Consider the following 21,457-nt stretch of genomic DNA (forward strand, 5'->3'; position numbering starts at 1 on the left):
ATTTATGCACATGTGAGAAAAATAAATAGAATTATATCTGTTAAAAGCATTACGAAATTATAACGATAATGATCAGGATCCTAAGGTATGTTTAACGATCCCGAGGCTTCGTTAACATCAAGGATCCTAAATATGGTTTTGGGATCATGCCCCTAACAATAGCCCTAAAATTACACCTACAAAATATCAAGGTTAATTCCAACTATTTAAAAGTATAATTTTAAAATAAAGAGAGAAATAAAGATTTTGAAGTTTTAATGGATAGAGTAATTTGAATTCCAACGAATAAATTTATAATCGTTAAAGCAAAGCATAGTAATCTGTCAAATCACCCTTCTACCTTTCTATAATTCTCATATAAATAGGATGTTCAGTCTTTTGATTTTTCCTTACGCTTTAGTTCTTTTCCAAACGTTCATTGAATACCATCGAATGTACTATCCTCGTTTCTTTTCTCCTTATCTTTCTTCATCTTTAATCATGGGCAAAAAAGCAACTCACTCTCGTAGAAATGTCATCAATGTTCCTGATGATGATTTTGTGAATCAGAAGGCCTTGTCTTACGAAGAAACTTGCACTTTTGATGACAATGATATCGAAGCTCTGACTGGGGATTTTCCCGCCGACACTAGTTTTAGACCTTTTGATGCAAAGATCTAACCAAACTTTGTTTCTTCCTTTCGGGTCTCTTTTCCCTGAATACCCTTTCACCCTAGGTCTTACTTAACCTTTTCTTAGGATTATTTCTAAGTTCTTTGAGATTACCAAATTCTCATATATTCAAGCCATGCCAGCGGTTTAGAGGATCTTTTATTGGATCAATCGATTAAACCACTACATGGATCTTAGTATTGGTTTGAATAGTTAGCTTATGTCTATGATATTTCAACCCTTGGGAACTCCCATTTCTTGTTGAAAGTCAAAGCTGATAAATCACACCTCATTTTGAAATCCAAGCATAATGATGGTGCTTGGAAAGGAAAACACTTCTGTTAAGACAGCTGTCGTACACGATAACAACAAATAAAAATATCAAATAAACTGCTTTATTGCACTAATAGGTAGTACAGGTAAGCAAGGTCGAATCCTCAGGGACATGTCCTAATGTTTACACCTCTTTACGTAAGGTGTGAACTAATTCTTGATGAATGCAATAAACATAAAAAGGGAGGGGAATTTATTTCTGGAAATTAAACTAATAGAAATCGAAAATGACAAGAAAATGACTAAATTTAAAGTGATGTAAATTCAAATAAGAGAAAGCAATTCCAGTTTCGCAGTGACACCCCTAATCATATGATTAACCCTCAACACAATATTTGACTATGCACCTGTTTAAACTGGTACTAAAGTTCATTAACAAGCTCTAATGACCTCTATTACAAAAATCATTTAATCAAAATAAGTTCTTTGAATTAAATCTAACTTTTTAATGAATTAACCAAACAAACTCTTGATTAAGAAATGAAAGTTACATTAGACACATTGTAATTCCAAGTAAAGTTCAATACCTCTCATAAGCTCGGAGGCGTTAAAACTTGTTTGATCAGTTCATATTAGACTTAACCCTAATCTTAGAATTAATCCAATATTTTTCACTTTTAACTAATTAGTCTAGACAATTACGGATCTAAACAACCAGATGACTAGAATGATTCACAAACAATTTAAGTGGCCAACAAAAATCAAAATAAAAATCAGACACTCAATTTAACACAGAATTGATCAAACTAGACAGTAATCATAGTCAAACATAGTGCCTAATGATTAATCATACGAAAAGGTTACGTCTTGCGAAACTGAAATCTGAGTTTTTAGCCTGACATGGCTAAAAACGGATTACAAACAGTGGAAATGAAATCTAAATGATAAATCTTACTAAACTATGAATAGAAATTGAATCATCTCTTTTAGATTTGCGTTCTTCACTTGAAAACCTCTGAAAAATCGACTCTAAATCGCCAAGAATCGCCAATTAGGGTTACTGGAAGAGTATCAGGTTGTATTTATCGTCTAGTTGTCAAAACGTCGTACCTACGATCACAAAAGACATACCTGAAATCGCATGTATCTCCCTAAACGTATCACATAACTTTTTTTAATGAAGTATGTTGCCATTTCGACGTAATTTGACCAACCTGCGATCGCAAAGGAACAACCCGCGATCGCAGGTTACTTTTTTTCCTTAGCTGATGATTTTTATGGCTCGACAAAACCTCGAAGGCAACCTGCGACCCAACCTGCGATCGCAGTTTTCGACTCTTTTGATCGTTGTTCCTCCTTCCAATCTGATTTTGATCATTTCCCGGCATCCTTCCTTGGTCTAGACTCCAGTTAAGCTCCAAAGCATCCACAAACGCATCCCGAACTCGTGCGATCATCCATGTGCTCCAAATAGCCCTGAAAAGTCATAACAAACGTTAGTAGTACGGGCATTCTACAAAATAATCATGAAACACGAAATACATAAGAATAATCGGGAGTTGTTTAACTTTTTATGATGAAATACGAAGGAAATTGTGCTAAAAGATGCATATAAAATGCATCTAACAAACCTCCCCAAGCTTAGACCTTACTTGCCCTCGATTAAGGAAACGATAACTTTGGAAACAGAATTGAGGCTAAGAGCAATAAAAGAATAACCTAGACACATGTCAACTTGAAAACGAAAACCTAAATAATAAGAACTACCAAAGCTAAACATAAAATATGCATGCAAAGATAAAGGAAATGAACAATGAACTAAAATAATATGCAAATGAGAAACGAACAACTAAAATGAAACATGCTTCTTTTTTTACTTTTTCTATTTTATATATTTTTTTATTATACGATCAGACTTTACATCGATAATAGGCTCCAATCACTAACACCAAAGCAACCATCCTGCTATCTTTTATGTATCACAGACTCCCAAAGTGAGGAAGACCACAAACGGTGTAACCCAATAATCCAACTCTAGTTTTATTTAAACTTTATACCTTAATTAGCTTTATGAGAGAAAATAAAACAGTTTGGATCTCATGTCCTTAAGACTAGATGGTTAAGAATCAGAATCGATGCATCCTTAAGAACCCGCATGACTAAATCAACTTTCACCAAAGCAGCAAGGGCCAACCCGCGTAGGAGCCTGAGCTCTATGCTTTCACTTTTTCGAGAGCCACAAGTATCATATCACATAGTTCTTTATTCGCCAGATATAACATTGAAATGACTTCTAATTTGATTAAAATTTGATTTGTACTTCGTTTTGAGCTTGATTTCTTCAATCTTTATTTTTGGAATTTCTTGAAAATTCTTCAATTGAGAACTTGAAATTCTTGATTTGGGTACCGGATATGACGTTGTACCCTTTCATCTTTCTTTCTTCGACTGTGTGGATCTGATACTTAAGCTCTCTGTTACCGCGATGGTAATGCGTATCAGCAAATAGGGTCATGTTCTATGGGTTCATAGTTGCTGATAAATCTTCTTTTTAAACATTCAGAAGCAAATCATCCTAAAGCTGTAATTACCACCCAAAAAATGTTTCAGTACTTCATTTTTTTTTATTTAAAGCTAAGGTCTCGAATCACGGTGTCTTAGGTCCACTGGTCATGACAACTGATTCTACACTTCCAATAACAATCAGGTCGCTTCGGATTTTTTTCATTTTCAATTCTCAATATCCCACTTCATGGAGCTGTCGTATGTAAAGAGTGTCATCATCTCATGTGTGTGTGTATATATATATATATATATATATATATATATATACATATATATATATATATATATATGAATAAAAATAAAAAATAAAAAATAAAACATAAAATCTTTTTTTTATGCAAATGCAGAATGCAACAAAATGAAAATATTTTTAGAAAAAAAAATAATAAAAAAATAAAAAATAAAAAAACTAGGAAGAGATAAAATGACAAATAAAAGAAACATAATTGAATTTTTTTTTTTTGAATTTTTTAAAGTTTTTTGATTAATTTGGCTTTTTGAAGTTATTTTTTAAATAAAATGACAAAATAAAAACATTTTTTACAAAAAAATAGGAAATCCCCTTCCCACGCTTAAAATTAAGCATTGTCCTCAATGCTTAGGGAGGAGTGGAAGGCGACTACTCTGTCGGGGGTGCATAGTGACGGAAGAAATCGTCGCGAAAATCGGTGAAATCATCGCGCAAACCTAAGACCTCGTCACGATAGCCGGTAACCTGAGTGTTGTATAGTTGATAGTCTAGATGAAGACCAGTCATAGTCTACTGAAGGGAAGCAATATCCTGATGGAGGTCAAGATAATGCTGGTAAGTGAAGGGGGAGTTAGGGTCTGGGTGAGATGGTTGGGTGGGTGGGGCCTGACCCTGAAAGTCAGTCGGCATGGGATCAGGTTGGCTAAAGGAAATAGGTGTAGTGTCTGTGTAATCTGGGTGCTAAGTGGAAGAAGATGGTCGATCAAACTGTGGCTTCCGGACCTACTATGCCCTACTTGGGCGAAGAGGTGCTGGGATGTTCAATGGAAGAACCTATACAATCTCGTTGATGGGGTCAGCGAGGGCGATGTCATCAGGGCCGGTGGCCTTGAAATAAGTGGAGCGACCCTGCATCCAAACATACCCACCTAGGGCAGTACGAAACATGTGCATAGCCCAAAGGTTCTGCAGGGTCAGACTGAAAGAATCCACCTGTAAAGAAGGTGTAGCCCGGAGGAGATTATGGTGCGAGGGAGCGGACAATGATAGAAATCAAACCACCAAAGTGAATTGCACCGCCGGTACGAAGGGCTATGACTCTATGGAACCGTCTGATGATAATATCACCAAAATTGGCCGGTATGACCCGATAATCATGCACCACAAAAGAAAAATCTTGGCTTTGCTGACTTTTGTCGTCTCAATCTGTGCATAAATAATATTGCATATAATTTTTAATGCAATTTTGAGAACATGGTGAATCATAAATGTAACACCCCGTTCTTCGAGTGTTCAACTATAAGTCCCTGAAGTTTAAGAGAAAGGTAATTCTGGTCCTTTTTGAGAAGTGAGTTTCATCCGAGAAGGTTTCGGGCGAGTGTATGTGTTAGAAGTATTGGGGCTTCTCGTCACCCTCGTTTGAATGTAAAGTTATTTGAGAGTGGGTTTGGATTAGAGGAGTTGCGGTGCCTCGAAGTTGATCAATGCTTATAGTTCTTTGTGGAATAAGAAGGAAATGGTTCCATGCATGCATGGCATGCATGTATGCTTATATGTTTTGAGTGGTGGATGGGTACGCCCAGCGTAAGCTGGACGTACGCCCAGCGTAATGGCTCGAATAGTTGCGGGTAGTCGAGTGAGTACGCCCCGCGTACCAGGGAGGTACGCCCCGCGTACTCTCAGGAATCCCAACCCCTATTTTTAGGGTCAGCCACTATATAAGGAATATGATGGTTCACCCCTCAGCCTCCTTATACTCATCTTCAACCTCAGAGAAACCCTAATCTCGTATTCCCTCCATATTTGAGTGTGTTTGACCATGAAAAGCTTGTATTGGCAAAAGAAGGGCTTGAAGGAGAAAAGGGAAGTTGTCAAAGAAGAAGAAGAACGTGTGGAACTTGTGGATCTGAAGAAATACCACCCTTTGGAGCTGGTTTAAGGTATAAAGCTTCTTGCTTGGCCTTCATATTGCTTAGATCTATGTATTTTGAAGCTTTGTTATCATTCTTGTCCCTAAAGTCTTCATCTTGTTACATACTCTGATTTGGTCAAGTGTAGCTGTCCTTTCAGACCTTTGGAGAGGTCTTGAGTGATAAAAATGAGGTCCCAAGGGCTGTAGTTATTTCATGTATGAGTTATGTGGGTCTTAATGGATTAAGACCTTGGACTAAGAGCTTAAGGACGTCCCAAGTGATAAAGTCTGAGACTTTATGATTTCTAATCATATTTGGCCTATAGATCTAAAGTTTGGACTTAAGAGCTTAAGCCATTAAGCTATAAGAAGGACTTAATAGAGTTCACAGTTACACCCCACGTAGCGGGCCAGTGCCCCGTTTCACTTTAGCGATCTTTGCTGTATGCCCCGCGTACTGAGGAGAGTACGCCCCGCATACTCCTCCTGCGGACTTCCTTTTGGGCCTTTCTGTTGGGCCATTTGTTGGTTGTTGGTGTTTGGGCCAAGTCTGGAAATTATAAATAGAGTATTTTGGGCCCAATTAATATTATGAATATTGGATCTAGGCCCATTTGGTGAGGTGGGCCCAATTTGGTAAAGTGGGCCAATGTTGGACTTTGTGTGAGATTGGGACTTTGGTCTTGGCCCGATAAGTGGAAGTATGTTGACCTAATGCTTATGCTTGTTATGTTGGTTAGTTCGGGATTTACGGTGAGTTGGTGGTTCGAGAGCCTGCTTCTTCCATTCAGAGTATCGGCATTCCCGAGGTGAGTTATCCTCACTATATCGGCAGGGTCTAAGGCACCAAGGCCGGCCCTTTATTGGATTGTGATTCAGATATGGTTGTTATGTTATTTATTGACATGTCTGCATCCTGGTAGCTAGGATGGTATATGCTAGAGACCTGATTAATGTCAGTTTCCCGATATGTAGAGTGATGCTATGCTAGTGACCGGTTAAGTCGGTAACCTGGTTAGGGTAATGATATGTTATGTGATATGCTTGATCGGTTTGTTGACTATGACTGTTATATGATTGTATGTTATGTGCACATGGACTAGAGATGGGTTGAGGTGGGTCTTGCTTTGTGCTGTAGGCCAAGATACCTAGGACGGACCGGTTGTTCCGAAGGCCCAGCGAGCGGTCCGGATAGGCTGTAGGCCCCACCAGGGCGGACCAGACGTGCCGAGGCTCAGAGAGTAGACCAGGCCGACTGAAGGCCCGATGCGGGTGGACCAGTCATACTGTAGACTCAGAGAGTGGACCAGGTGGGTTGAAGGCCCGGTGCGGGCGGACCAACCACACTGTAGACTCGAAGGACATGACTAGACTCGAATGGTGGATCCGGTGGAATGAAAGCCCGATACGGAGGACCAGTCACACAGTAAACCCGATATGCATGGCTGTTCTATGTTCTGTTATGTTATGTATGCTTTTTATGCTATGGGCCAGAAGGCAATATGTTATGGGCCGGAAGGCAATATGTTATGGGCCGGAAGGCAATATGTTTTGGACCGGAAGGTCGTAGCCTGGAAGGCCGTATATGTGGTTGGTATTTTGGGGGTATCTCACTAAGCTTTCGGGCTTACAGTTGTGGTTTAATGTTTTTCAGGTTCTTCAGGAGACTGTGGCAAGGCAAAGGCGTGATCGTACCGTTCCTCGCGTTTATAGTTTATGAAATGGACCTGGGAATATTCTGATAAATAATGTATTGAAAACCTTTTCGTAATAATGTTATTAAAATGAATTGTTTGAAAAGTTTAAATTATGTTGAAATTTTTGGTTGTTACAAGTTGGTATCAGAGCCTTGGTTTGAGTGAATTGGAGGAACACTCCTATGACTCCAGTCTCAAATCGAGGAGGGTTTTATAAAAAAAAGAGAAAAATTAAAATTGTTTTCAAATTAAGTAAAAGAAGGATGCGGAGGTACGATCAGCCAGAGCCAGTAAGTAACCCCAAATTACCATTTATGATATTTGTTTTATTGAGCTTGATAGAACAACATGCTAGTGATAGGCTAGGGATCTTCAGGATTTCATGATAATGTTGCCTGTTTTGTGATGCCTGCTAGCCTAGGGTTTTCCTCTGTTGAGATTTCCAGTGTTCCTCTAGGAGTGAGGATCGAGCGCTTGCTATGTATATTTGTCTTTAGGTTGTTGTGGTAGTACTTCAAACAAATATGGGTAGGTGTGGAAGGTAGTATGGGCCCGTACTACTGAAAGCACAGGACCCATACGCGTATCAGGGAAACCATGACCACTAGGGTTGGGTTGAGAGTTGGTTCCCAGGATAGTGGGAAGTGTCTGAGGTTTTGTGGTTTATTTTCAGTATGGAGATTTCGAGGCATGCTGGGAGTGGATCCGGGTCAGGATCGGGTGCAGGAGAAGGAGTTGCAGACGGGTCAGTACCGCCCGAGGTTATTGGTCAGATGAGTACGCACGAGTTGAATGCGAGGATTCGGGACATCCTGCATGATGAGGTTGCTACATTGTTCCGGGTCGAGCTGCCGGAACTGTTTGGGTCGATCAAGACCACCATAGTGGAGTATTTTGATGAGCGCTATGCAGCTCTCACGGAGATGGCTGCCGCGGCGGCTACAGCGGTTGTAGCAGCAGCAGGGGGAGGAGCTAGTAGAGGTTTTTAGTATCGGGACTTCGATAATACGAAGCCTCCCACCTTTGATGGAGTTCAGGATCTGATCGTTGCTATGAGATGGTTATCAGACGTGGAGGGGTGTTTCTTCACGTGTTCATGCCCTGCTGATCAGAGGGTGAGGTGTGCTCTGAACCTGTTAAGGCTCGGGGCAAAGGATTGGTGGAGATTGACCACGAGGTCATACTCGGATGCGCAGAGGGCTGCGATTTCATGGGATCAGTTCAGAGAGATGTTCAGCACTCGCTATGTTCCGCAGGTTGAGAGGGCGAGGTTGGCTCAGGAGTTCCTTGAGCTGAAGCAGGATACGGAGTCGGTGACGAAAATCACCAGGATGTTTACTGAGAGGGCGATGTTTTGCCCTGAGTTCGCTTCAGAGCAGGCTCAGATGTCCCGATATCTGAGTATGCTAAAGAGGAACATCTGGCAGTTTGTGTCCACGCAGAGGTGAGAGACCTTATTGGAATTGCAGGAGGCCGCCAGGCGGCGTGAGTTAGAGATTGAGTTGCAAATGCGTGAGCTAAGGCAAGCTCCGGTTCAGTCGCAATCGGCGACGAAACGGTCTAAGACCATTGATTCCAGGATAGGAGATCAGGGCAGCCACGTTTGTGGAAAGTGTGGGAGGGGTCACGCCGGAGTTTGTCGGTCCGGTGGTGCATGCCGCAAGTGCGGAAAGGAGGGGCACTATGCAAGGGATTGTCGGCAGTCAGTGCCGGTTCGGGATTTGAGGATCTGTTATCATTGTCATCAGGTTGGGCACTTGAGGATCAACTACCCACAGCTTGTTGCAGGACCGGTGCAGGCTCCAGCACCATCCACTTTGAGGATCACAGGTGGAGGTCAGGGTGGAGCGGAGCCCCCAAGGGCTTAGGTTCGTGCTTTTTAGCTTGTAGCGGAGGAGGTTAGAGCAGTGCCAGATGCAGCTACGGGTATGTTGTTGGATTAATGTCTAAGTCCATAACTATAATTGGTAAGACTTGACCCGACCCGACATGGTCCATTTGGGTTGCATGGCATCATGCACTTGGATATACTATAATGAGAGAAATAAGACACTAATGGTTATTAATATATTATAAGTTCTAGTATATTAATAATAAGAATAATGAGATTATTTAATTAGTATTGATCAAGAATTAATCTAGGATTAATTAAGTGATCAAAAGAAGACTAATTAAATATATGGTTTAATTGTGTAAATCATCCATACTTGTATAGTGGGCTAATGCTCCATGGATAATCAAGTTGGGCTAAAACCCATAGGATGGTCCATGGATGCTCCATGGTGTATTTGAACCCATGGATCCAAGGAAATGGAAAGTCATGACAATTAGGGTTTACCCTAATTGTAACACTATATAAAGATCTTATTCTTGACAAAATCGGCACTAGTATTATTCTAGAGAGGGCTAGCCGATTTCATGAAGTGTAGAATTCTCTCTAAGTTATTCCAAGTGCTTATGGTGTTGTGTGAACCATTTGAGGTGTCACACTTGGGGCACTAGGCACTCAAGCTTCATGAAGACAAGCACTAACAAAAGGTATGTTATTCTAACTTGTGTTATTCAAAGTTTAGTATGCTAAAATAGACAATACCTTGGAAAGTTGATATTTGCATGTATAATAGAGAAAACATAGATCCAAGGTATTTAGGGTTGCATGTACACTTAGGAGTGTTAGAATGCTCATAACCCAACAGTGGTATCAAAGCCTAGGCTTGTTTTCTTGTTAGAATGTTGTCTGCCCAGCAGACTCGCCGAGTCCATGAAGGGACTCGACGAGTCCAAGGCAAAAAGCATCCAACTCGCCGAGTTGGTTAGTGCACTCAACGAGTTGGACCCCCAGACAGCATAAATTCGACTTTTTTGGCTGGAATTGGACTAGGAACATTACCCTAAGATGTTTTTGAACTTATAAACTTGTTTTTGATGTGATAATGTTCATGTTAATCCAATTTCAAAGATAATTGTTAATAGATTCATGTTTTGTATTAGTTTAAGGGTTAGACTAATTACATGAAAAAGTTTGATTTGAATTATCTTGTTCTTATGAGTTGCTTAGATTAATAGAAAAGTTGAGTGAAATAGTTGTTTTCAATCCAAATTAATCTAAGAGTTGATTCTAAAATGTGTTTTTGTAACTTGTCCTCAAGTTATATGAAAAGTCACATTTAAGTTTCATAAAACTCATAAAAGTTGGCAAAGGTTACAAAATGAAGAGTCTAGTTCTAATTAATTGGAGTTATGACTCCATAATTTGTCCTCAAGTTATGGAGGACCAAGAGTCTCTTTATTAAATAATAAAAAAAAAGTGTAACCTTAATTAATTCCAGATGTTATAAAATAAAGAAAAGTTAATTCTTTTATTAGTTTAAAGTCTTCCATAACTTGTCCTCAAGTTATGGAACTTGAAGAGTTTTTGGATTAAAACTACTTTAAACAAATAAGTTATGGAATTAATTAGTTTTAAATAGTTTCAAAACTTGCCCTCAAGTTTTGGAATTTGTAAAGTTTTCTCTAATGAATACTTTACTTCCAAGTTAGCCCTTAGAATTTTAAAAATTAAAATTCAACCCTTATACTTTATAATATTATAAGTTAATAATATATATATATATATATATATATATATATATATATATATATATATATATATATATATATATATATATATATGTATAAGAGTAAAGTCAGTCTTACCGCTAGTACGCCTCATTCACGAAGCCGGTCTATAAGGTGGGTATAAGGTTGTTGCCTATAAAATGGCAACTTAATGGATGTCCACTCTCACCCACCGCTTGCTTGACTGGTGGAGGGTCGTTAGCCGAACGGGTTTGATAGGACTATAATTCTCCCTTCATTAAAAGTATTAATGATAAATACTAAGTAACTAAACTCTTAATAATACCCAATCTTAGTTACTTAGGAAAATGTGAATAAGGTGCTAATCCATGAAATTACACTTTGCACTTTGTTTAAGTCGGTTAGTGGAGCGTGTGTGGTTAACCGGCACACTAACTCGTATCTAACAAGGTAGGCAAAGGGTAACTTAATGTTTATCATAGTATCGATGGAGCGTGTGTGGTTAACCGACACATCGATTGAGGGGTAAACACATAAGGGTACCAAGTAATTTGCATGGTTACTTCACACCTTGTTTTGTGATCCTCGGCATCCCAATCACAAAACCTGAAGGGCACACTCGAGATTGAAACATGCCATTGAACAGTTCAATGAAGCTCAAAGATCTAGGAGTTTCAAAACCAATTAAAACCTAATTATTATTTCGTTTTTCATGGTCGAAATTGGTGAATCGTCATTCACCTACCTTCAAATAGTTTATAGCTTGGATTACGACATCCCTCTTCTAAGTTATAAAATAGTTTGTTGGGTCCTAGCCTTAATATTTCATATTGGGTGTCATATTAAGGACTTTAAAATCAACTATCTTGAATATCTCCCAAAAATGTCTGGTTTAGACATTTATGATCTTCCCAAATCTCTTGAAACAAGCTTTCCTAAATGAAGATGATGTCCCATGGAAATCATACTTCTTTTCACCTACTCCAATTATTATCCCTAACCCACAAGTTCTTAAAAAGTTTAAGGTCACTCAAACCCTATTGGCAAGTGAAGGTCTAGGAGTGGTCACATCTTGGAGATGTAGTCACATATTGACAAGTCGGGAGAGAAGGGTGTCAAAGTCCTGAGGAAGTTGGTGGTTCAACTACTTTCTAAGTCACATAGTGAGTTCTTTTGGAACACCTATGAAACAGACTATGACAAGACCCTTAGTGATCTTATTTATTTGCTAAGATCAATTTCCTGAAACTTTATGGACATTGACAATGGTGACACTGGAAATACAGAAAATGCATTCTCTTCCCAAGGAAAGGGATTGACCATAGTCAACTAGGTTGACCAAATGGTTAAGAGAAAACGCTAAGTCTGTAATAGTCCCGTGTACCATTATCAAAGGGTCCATATGTTTATATTGCCAATGGAAGGGTCATTAGTTGTGAAGCTGCCAAATTTACCTAAGGATGTTAAAGTCAATAAGTTTGATTCTACTTCAGGTAAAGTCCACTATCTAACTCTACTAAGTTTCTATTTTGAGATTCTTGATACATGATGTGACTGGGTCACATGGTGATGTTTTAAGAATCAAAGAAAAGGGAAGAAACTTAAAAAGGGAGTATGCTGAATCTGATCGCGTAGATGGATTTCTATCGCATAGTTTGAAGATCGGATTCTTGAGCTACTTCTTAGGAGTTATGAGATGTTGCTTAGGAATAGATAACAACAAGTTTTTTCATATGGATTGTAAGGATAAGTTTTTCCACTAAGTTTTTAAGATAAAAGGAAAAAAATGATGATTTTATTTATTTTAAAATATCCTTACAATGGCATTTGAGGAAAAATTGTTGCTTATATGATTCCATTAATAGCAAGAGTGGAAATATGAAATTGATTCTTTCATTTGTGGTAATGTCTAAATTTACCAAATAAGGAAAGATTCTCATCACCCAAGTCTCAATTAGACCGGAACTTGGAATCATGCAAGTTCTATAGCATGATGAATGAGAACTTTCAAGTATTAGAAAATTAAGACTAATTACTTGTTCACATGGATGTGTGAGTCAAGTAAAGGACTAAGGGATCAAGTACACATTCTTTTGCACTGGTCAAGTCCACCACAAAAGATCAATAAGATTATTCGTCATAATTTACTAAAGTTCAGTAAATATGGTTATACTTACAAGCTTAAGTGTAATTCTGAGACATTGGAAAAAGGTTCCAATGTAAGGCAGAGTGAATAAGAAGAATCAAATTAGGCAGAAGGATAAAAGTTTCTCAAATCTGAAAAGATGGGAGAGTACTTTAGTATCAGTTTTGTGATCATCTTAATGATTAAGAAACCATATCAAAATTACTTCTCTAAGGAAAAAAGAGGAACTTGAATTGTTGAAATGGTTAAATCAAGAAGATGAGTCATACTTCGTTCCAATACAAGTATTAGAATCATACTCCAAGATTGTAATTTGAGTGACATGTCTCAAAGAAGGTTTAAAACACTTGTCAAATGTAAGAGTAAAAGTTTAATACTCTTGTACATTTGAAATTAGTAAGTTGTGATGTTTTGGATAAAACAAAGACCAACTTAGGCCAATTGTGTGAAGTGTTTGTCCTGGTTAGAATCCACACTATCTCTTGGATGTTTGACAAGGGAGTCTTATAGGTTAAGAGGACAGTGGGAGTCTTAAAGGTCTTGAAAGTCTCAAGAACTAATTAAGAATGAAACCTGAAGTCCCTCACTAGCACACGCCTTGAGGTTCATAACATATCGTGTTGACATATTATGTGCCCATTCCAGTTAAAGTTGGATTTGCATATGAGTTCTTAGAGTTCTCAATTTGTTGCACAACAACTTGGAAGCAATGGCAGTCCCTTGAGTGGCCAGGTGGCAAGAAGTTAAGATTGAGTTCAGTCCATATGAGTTTGGATTTGCATTCTCAAAGTCGTTAGTGGAGCGTTTGTGGTTTACTGGCACACTAACCTGGACTTGTGGGAAGTGGCAAAAAGGTCTAACCATTATGATTACGGCATCCCTCTTCATAATTGTTTAGACACACAAGTGTGCTTTCTAAGGGAAGGTGTATGATTTTGATAAAGTTTTATCAAAACAATCTAGTATCAGAAATCTGGACTTTGGTAAGAAAGTCAGCTGATTTCTGAGTACATGTCAAAGCTAGTGGGAGCATAAGTGTTATGCTAATAATCATCATGTTAGTGGGAGCATGATAATTATGATAAGTATTGCAAGCTAGCAATGTTAATTATAGAAAACAATATGTTTCAATTGGGAAAAGTTGTTTTGCTATAATTAAGGGAGAGGAAATTATACTTCATCTCAAATCTATAAGCTTAGATCATGAGGTTTTAATCATTTAGTCAAGGAAATATATATGAATTTCATGTTGGAATGGCTCAACATAAGGAAATTCTGTATATGGGTCCATTATTTGCGTTCTTAAATTCGATTATGATTACGGCATCCCTTTTCATAATCTGAATTATGAGAACTTGGCAAATAGAAATGGAAATGTTATAGCAAAAGACTGGTTTAGTCTTTATGTGAGACATCATGAATCGTGTCCCATATGCTTCAGATATAGGATCGATTACATGTGCTATATTCATCCTTTCTAAAAGTTTCCAAATGCCTGGGGCATTAAGAAGGGAAAAAGTTTAGAACTGGATATGACTAAAAGGATTAAACAATTGTCGAGGACAATCTAAGGTTTACCAAAGATTGGTTGCTTAAGGACAGTTGGAAGTATAGTGATAATTCTGGAAGGACCATATTGACATAATCTGTAAGGAGGCAACTCTTGTTCAGAAGTGATAGTCAAAATGAATCTGGAAATGTTTCAAAGTTAGAATTTTCTATCTGTTTGAGATTAGGAAACTTAATGCAAGAAGGATGTTTCTAAGGAGCTGATCCCCTTTGGAATACTCTGTAATGATTGTTGCCAAGTCTTTGTGAATTTGTGCATAATCGTTACAAGAGGATGAATGCATATAAGTTTAGAATCTAACAGATTTCAGTAAATGAAATGAATTTGGAATTCTTGCATTTGCAGTAAGGATTTGGGAGTGTGAAAAGAGAATCATTGAAGTTATGTTCAATGGATCTAGTTCACAAAGTAAAGATCATAGACAAACATAGTATGCATACTTGGTGTATGGCATGACTAGTGTTTAGAAAACATAGTGTACATGCTTGGAGCATGGGACAACTATTGTTTTAAATTCAAAAATAAAGTTGATAGCTGAAACAGTATACAATGAATAATGTGTAATCATATGGTAATAAATAAAAGGTGTTTTATTTATGTTCATAGGTTTTGATACCATATTGGATTCAATTGTTATTGTGTTTCACTTTGCATGTTTTGACTTCCCGAATAAACTAGGTTATTCTTCCGAAATGACTAAGCTATTCAAACCATCCACAGTCGGTCATATGTTGGAAGTAGAGATGAATCAAGACTGTCATGGGTTGGCTTGTAAAGGTCTAAGGTGTTGGACAAAGGGCTACAACACTCATGAGTGCTCATAAGTTCTGAGTATTGGATTCAACCCGCACTCATTGGAATCACTTCATGGATTTTATCACGAGTGATCATGAGACGATAATATCTTATATTTTTCAAACCTAGAGATATGAGTTGTTACTATGAGTTGATAGTACATTGATTGCACGAAAACGCATTGGTAACTCGATGTTATAAAACGTGTCTTTGTGTATGATTCAACAAGTAGTAGAACAAGCCATATGAGTTGAAGTTTATCTATTCCTTTTACCTTCGGGATAAAAGCGATATAGGTGGGCCCCTCGATGATTTGATGATGACAAATGGAAGTGCTCGACCGGGCCAGGACAGATTTGATTTGTTCAAGTAGTCAGTCGTCATAAATCGGAAATCGAGAAACAACAAATGGACAGAGTGAATGATTATAATCCATGTCTCAGTCCATATGATATCTAGAATGGAGGAATATATGATCCCTTATCTAATGAACAAGTCATTGACAACGATCAGAGTTTATCGACAAGGTCAGAGTTCGACAGAAGCTTTTGAGAGCTATGATTGCTAGTTGGTTCCTGAAGTCATACGCAATAGTAGTTTAAGACTTATCCAAGTGGGAGACTGTTGGATTAATGTCTAAGTCCATAACTATAATTGGTAAGACTTGACCCGACCCGGCATGGTCCATTTGGGTTGCATGGCATCATGCACTTGGATAGACTATAATAAGATAAATGAGACACTAATGGTTATTAATATATTATAAGTTCTAGTATATTAATAAATAAGAATAATGAGATTATTTAATTAGTATTGATCAAGATTTAATCTAGGATTAATTAAGTGATCAAAAGAAGACTAATTAAATATATGGGTTGATTGTGTAAATAATCCATACTTGTATAGTGGGCTAATGCTCCATGGATAATCAAGTTGGGCTAAAACCCATAGGATGGTCCATGGATGCTCCATGGTGTATTTGAACCCATGGATCCAAGGAAATGGAAAGTCATGACAATTAGGGTTTACCCTAATTGTAACACTATATAAAGATCTTATTCTTGACAAAATCGGCACTAGTATTATTCTAGAGAGGGCTAGCCGATTTCATGAAGTGTAGAATTCTCTCTAAGTTATTCCAAGTGCTTATGGTGTCGTGTGAACCATTTGAGGTGTCACACTTGGGGCACTAGGCACTCAAGCTTCATGAAGACAAGCACTAACAAAAGGTATGTTATTCTAACTTGTGTTATTCAAAGTTTAGTATGCTAGAATAGAACAATACCTTGGAAAGTTGATATTTGCATGTATAATAGAGAAAACATAGATCCAAGGTATTTAGGGTTGCATGTACACTTAGGAGTGTTAGAATGCTCATAACCCAACATATGTTTCTTCCTTGTTGTCTTGTTTACTTATGATTATTGTGGAGTATCGTTTATCTGCTAGTCTCGTTGGGTGGTTTTCGTTTTTGTATTCGTTGTTCCTTGAGAGTTTGGCATGGTTATGGGGTAGTGCTTCGAGTTTTCGTTTTGGTATCCGTTGTTCCTTGAAGGTTTAGTATGGTTATGGATTAGTGTTTCGGGCTATCGTTGGTTATCATTCGTGAAGGTTATTAGCGGAGATGTGGCGTTGGTTTGAATGTCGGGTAGCATCGGCAGTCTGAGGAGTGGTTAGCTGAGTATTGAGTACTTTTGGGCGGAATAATCAGTGTTGGAATGTGTTTTGCGAAGGTTGCTAAGGCTAGTGGGAATCAGTCTGCATGTAAGCGTTGGAATTTGTGCAAGGCTAAGTTTTGGGAGGTCGGTTATGGCGACCGGTGGTTGATAGTCAGTGTCTTAAGTGGGGGAGAATTGGAAATTCTCCGGATGATCAATAGATTGGAGAGGTTACTTAGCTGCTTGGGTTTCGGCAGTAATTCTTTCAGCCGAAAGCAGGCTGGTATGGGTGAGTAGCGGGCGTGTGGGGCGGGGTACAAACCTATGGCAGTGATTGTGTAGGGACAGGGATCAGGTTGAGATCGAGTATGTATGATGGAGTTAGAGTTCGGAACCCCTAGAGGGCTAGAACAGAATGCTTGGGAGGATTTCCCGTAGAGATAAATCGGAATGATGAATGCTAGTTGAGCGGTCCGGATAGACTGAAGGCCGGAAGGCCTACCAATCAGACGGAAGGCTCGGGGGATGGTCCAGCCAGATTGAAGGCCCTAGAGGGCGGCCCAGATTGGCTGAAGTTTTTGAGAGTGGTCCAGATTGACTGAAGACCTAGTGAGGTGGCCCAGTCATGCTGAAGACTCTGCAGGTATTATCAGATCGATTCAAGGAAATGGGTTGGGTGTGTTGTGATGTGTTAGCATTAGGAGGTCTGGCCCTAGGTATTGATTGTGAGTAGCAGAGGTGTTGCATGGACTCGAGAGTCCTTGCGAGCAGGTTCAGGACATGTATGTCTCATGGATAGCGGTCATGCTAAGGGATTGTAAATCCACGGAAGTAGATGCAGCAGCGCAGGTTTCCGATGGGAGTGGCCCAATTATGGACATTGAGCAGCGAGATTTCGACACTGGTATGGAGCACATCCGGGTTGGATGGTTGTTGAGATCGGCAGGAATGCATGGATGGAATTCAGAATTTCAGGTAGAATTGTTATGTGGTAAAAATGCATCCGGAAAGGGTGTTTGGAAGTGTCATCAGTGAATCGGGGTTTTCCTAACCTGAGGACATTAGAGTCATTTTGGTGCGGTTATGAGATTGCGATGGATAACTCGTGGGAGTTTCTCTAGGGCTGAAGCTCGTTCATTCGGTCGGCAAGAAAGGTAAGTTGGGTTTCGGATCGCGATGGTCGAGTCTTGGGAAACCTGGTCTGGTGAGCGCCAGGCGGAGTATTGCAAGGTTAGTTCGGAGTAGAGTTGTCGCAGGCTTCGAGGGTGAAGCCTAATTTAAGTGGGGGAGAATTGTAACACCCCGTTCTTCGAGTGTTTAACTATAAGTCCCTGAAGTTTAAGAGAAAGGTAATTCTGGTCCTTTTCGAGATGTGAGTTTCATCCGAGAAGGTTTCGGGCGACTGTATGTGATAGAAGTATTGGGGCTTCTCGTCACCCTCTTTTGAATGTAAAGTTATTTGAGAGTGGGTTTAGATTAGAGGAGTTGCGGTGCCTCGAAGTTGATCATTGCTTATAGTTCTTTGTGGAATAAGAAGGAAATGGTTCCATGCATGCATGGCATGCATGCATGCTTATGTGTTTTGAATGGTGGCTAGGTATGCCCAGCATAAGTTGGACGTACGTCCAACGTAATGGCTCGAATAGTTGCGGGTAGTCGAGTGAGTACGCCCCGCGTACCAGGGAGGTACGCCCCGCGTACCAGGGAGGTACGCCCCGCGTACTCTCAGGAATCCCAAACCCTATTTTTAGCGTCAGCCACTATATAAGGAATATGATGGTTCACCCCTCAGCCTCCTTATACTCATATTCAACCTCAGAGAAACCCTAATCTCGTATTCCCTCCATATTTGAGTGTGTTTGACCATGAAAAGCTTATATTGGCAAAAAAAAGGGCTTGAAGGAGAAAAGGGAAGTTGTCAAAGAAGAAGAAGAACGTGTAAACCTTGTAGATCTGAAGAAATACCACCCTTTGGAGCTGCTTTAAGGTATAAAGCTTCTTGGTTGGCCTTCATATTGCTTAGATCTATGTATTTTGAAGCTTTGTTATCATTCTTGTCCCTAAAGTCTTCATCTTGTTACATACTTTGATTTGGTCAAGTGTAGCTGTCCTTTCAGACCTTTGCAGAGGTCTTGAGTGATAAAAATGAGGTCCCAAGGGCTGTAGTTATTTCATGTATGAGTTATGTGGGTCTTAATGGATTAAGACCTTGGATTAAGAGCTTAAGGACGTCCCAAGTGATAAAGTCTAAGACTTTATGATTTCTAATCATATTTGGCCTATGGATCTAAAGTTTGGACTTAAGAGCTTAAGCCATTAAGCTGTAAGAAGGACTTAATAGAGTTCGCAGTTTCGCCCCGCGTAGCGGGCCAGTGCCCCGTTTCACTTTAGCGATCTTTGCTGTACGCGCCGCGTACCAAGGAGAGTACGCCCCGCGTACTCCTCCTACGGACTTCCTTTTGGGCCTTTGTGTTGGGCCATTTGTGGGTTGTTGGTGTTTGGGCCAAGTCTGGAAATTATGAATAGAGTATTTTGGGCCCAATTAATATTATGAATATTGGATCTAGGCCCATTTGGTGAGGTGGCCCCAATTTGGTAAAGTGGGCCAATGTTGGACTTTGTGTGAGATTGGGACTTTGGTCTTGGCCCGATAAGTGGAAGTATGTTGACCTAATGCTTATGCTTGTTATGTTGGTTAGTTCGGGATTTGCGGTGAGTTGGTGGTTCGAGAGCCTGCTTCTTCCATTCAGAGTATCGGCATTCCCGAGGTGAGTTATCTCACTATATCGGCCGGGTCTAAGGCACCAAGGCCGGCCCTTTATTGGATTGTGATTCAGATATGGTTGTTATGTTATTTCTTGACATGTCTGCATCTTGGTAGCTAGGATGGTATATGCTAGAGACCTGATTAAGGTCAGTTTCCCGATATGTAGAGTGATGCCATGCTAGTGACCGGTTAGGTCGGTAACCTGGTTAGGGTAATGATATGTTATGTGATATGCTTGATTGGTTTGTTGACTATGACTATTATATGATTGTATGTTATGTGCACATGGACTAGAGATGGGTTGAGGCGGGTCCTGCTTTGTGCTGTAGGCCAAGATACCCAGGGTGGACCGGTTGTTCCGAAGGCCCAGCGAGTGGTCCAGATAGGCTGTAGCCCCCACGAGGGCGGGCCAGATGTGCCGAGGCTAAGAGAGAGGACCAGGCCGACTGAAGGCCCGATGCGGGTGGACCATTCATACTCTAGACTCAGAGAGTGGACCAAGTGGGTTGAAGGCCCGGTGCGGGCGAACCAATCACACTGTAGACTTGAAGGACATGACTAGACTCGGAGGGTAGATCCGGTGGACTAAAGGCCCGATACGGCAGACCAGTCACACAGTAAACCCGATATGCATGGCTGTTTTATGTTCTGTAATGTTATGTATGCTTTTTATGTTACGGCCCGGAAGGCAATATGTTATGGGCCGGAAGGCAATATGTTTTGGACCGGAAGGTCGTAGCCTGGATGGGCGTATATGTGGTTGGTATTTTGGAGGTATCTCACTAGGCTTTCGGGCTTACAGTTGTGGTTTAATGTTTTTCAGGTTCTTGAGGAGACTGTGGCAAGGCAAAGGCATAATTGTACCGTTCCTCGCGTTTATGTTTTATGAAATGGACCTGGGAATGTTCTGATAAATAATGTATTGAAAACCTTTTCGTAATAATGTTATTAAAATGAATTGTTTGAAAAGTTTAAATTATGTTGAAATTTTTGGTCGTTAAAATAAAACTCCAAACCGGTAATGGAGTACCAAAACTCACGTACGTCAAAAGCAGGGGTAGGATGGTATAAACTGTTGATGGGTGTATGGATGAAAGTACATAACGGTTCCACGTAAATAGTGTGAGGGGTGCTAAAAATGCGAAAAGCTAAGTTTACTTCATGATTTATCTCACTAAGCGTGGATAAAAAATCTAGGGTCAGTAGGGGACAAGTGGAAAAATCTGCAAATAATAGGCGCTCCCAACCAATATTGGCAAAAAGAGCGTGAACACCATCATAAATATGGAGTTCCTGCATTAGTGTGAGGCTAGGGCCAAGGCTTGTGGCAAAATCTCGTGGTCGAGAAGCCGCTAGTAACAGTCGAGTGTAGCCTGTGAGCCTAAATCCACAGTGACATTGTCCACCTGGACAGTCTATGATGCCTTTGGACCGTCAGCAAGTCTGCGTGAACGGGATGGTCTATGGGGCATTTTTTTTCCAGGTCAAAAGCGGAATAAGGTAGGCACAATTTCTAGGTAAAAGAAAATAATAATCAAGCAAAAATAATTATCTCTAACTACTCCCAAGCGGATACGCAAATCCGCACAAATATATAACAAAAACAAAAATTTAGTTTCAGAACGAAAATACCTGACTGTGCGTTGAGCAGCAG

The sequence above is a fragment of the Lactuca saligna genome, chromosome 6 (genome assembly GCF_052625555.1).
Source record: "Lactuca saligna cultivar CGN05327 chromosome 6, ASM5262555v1, whole genome shotgun sequence".
Lineage (NCBI taxonomy): Eukaryota > Viridiplantae > Streptophyta > Magnoliopsida > Asterales > Asteraceae > Lactuca > Lactuca saligna.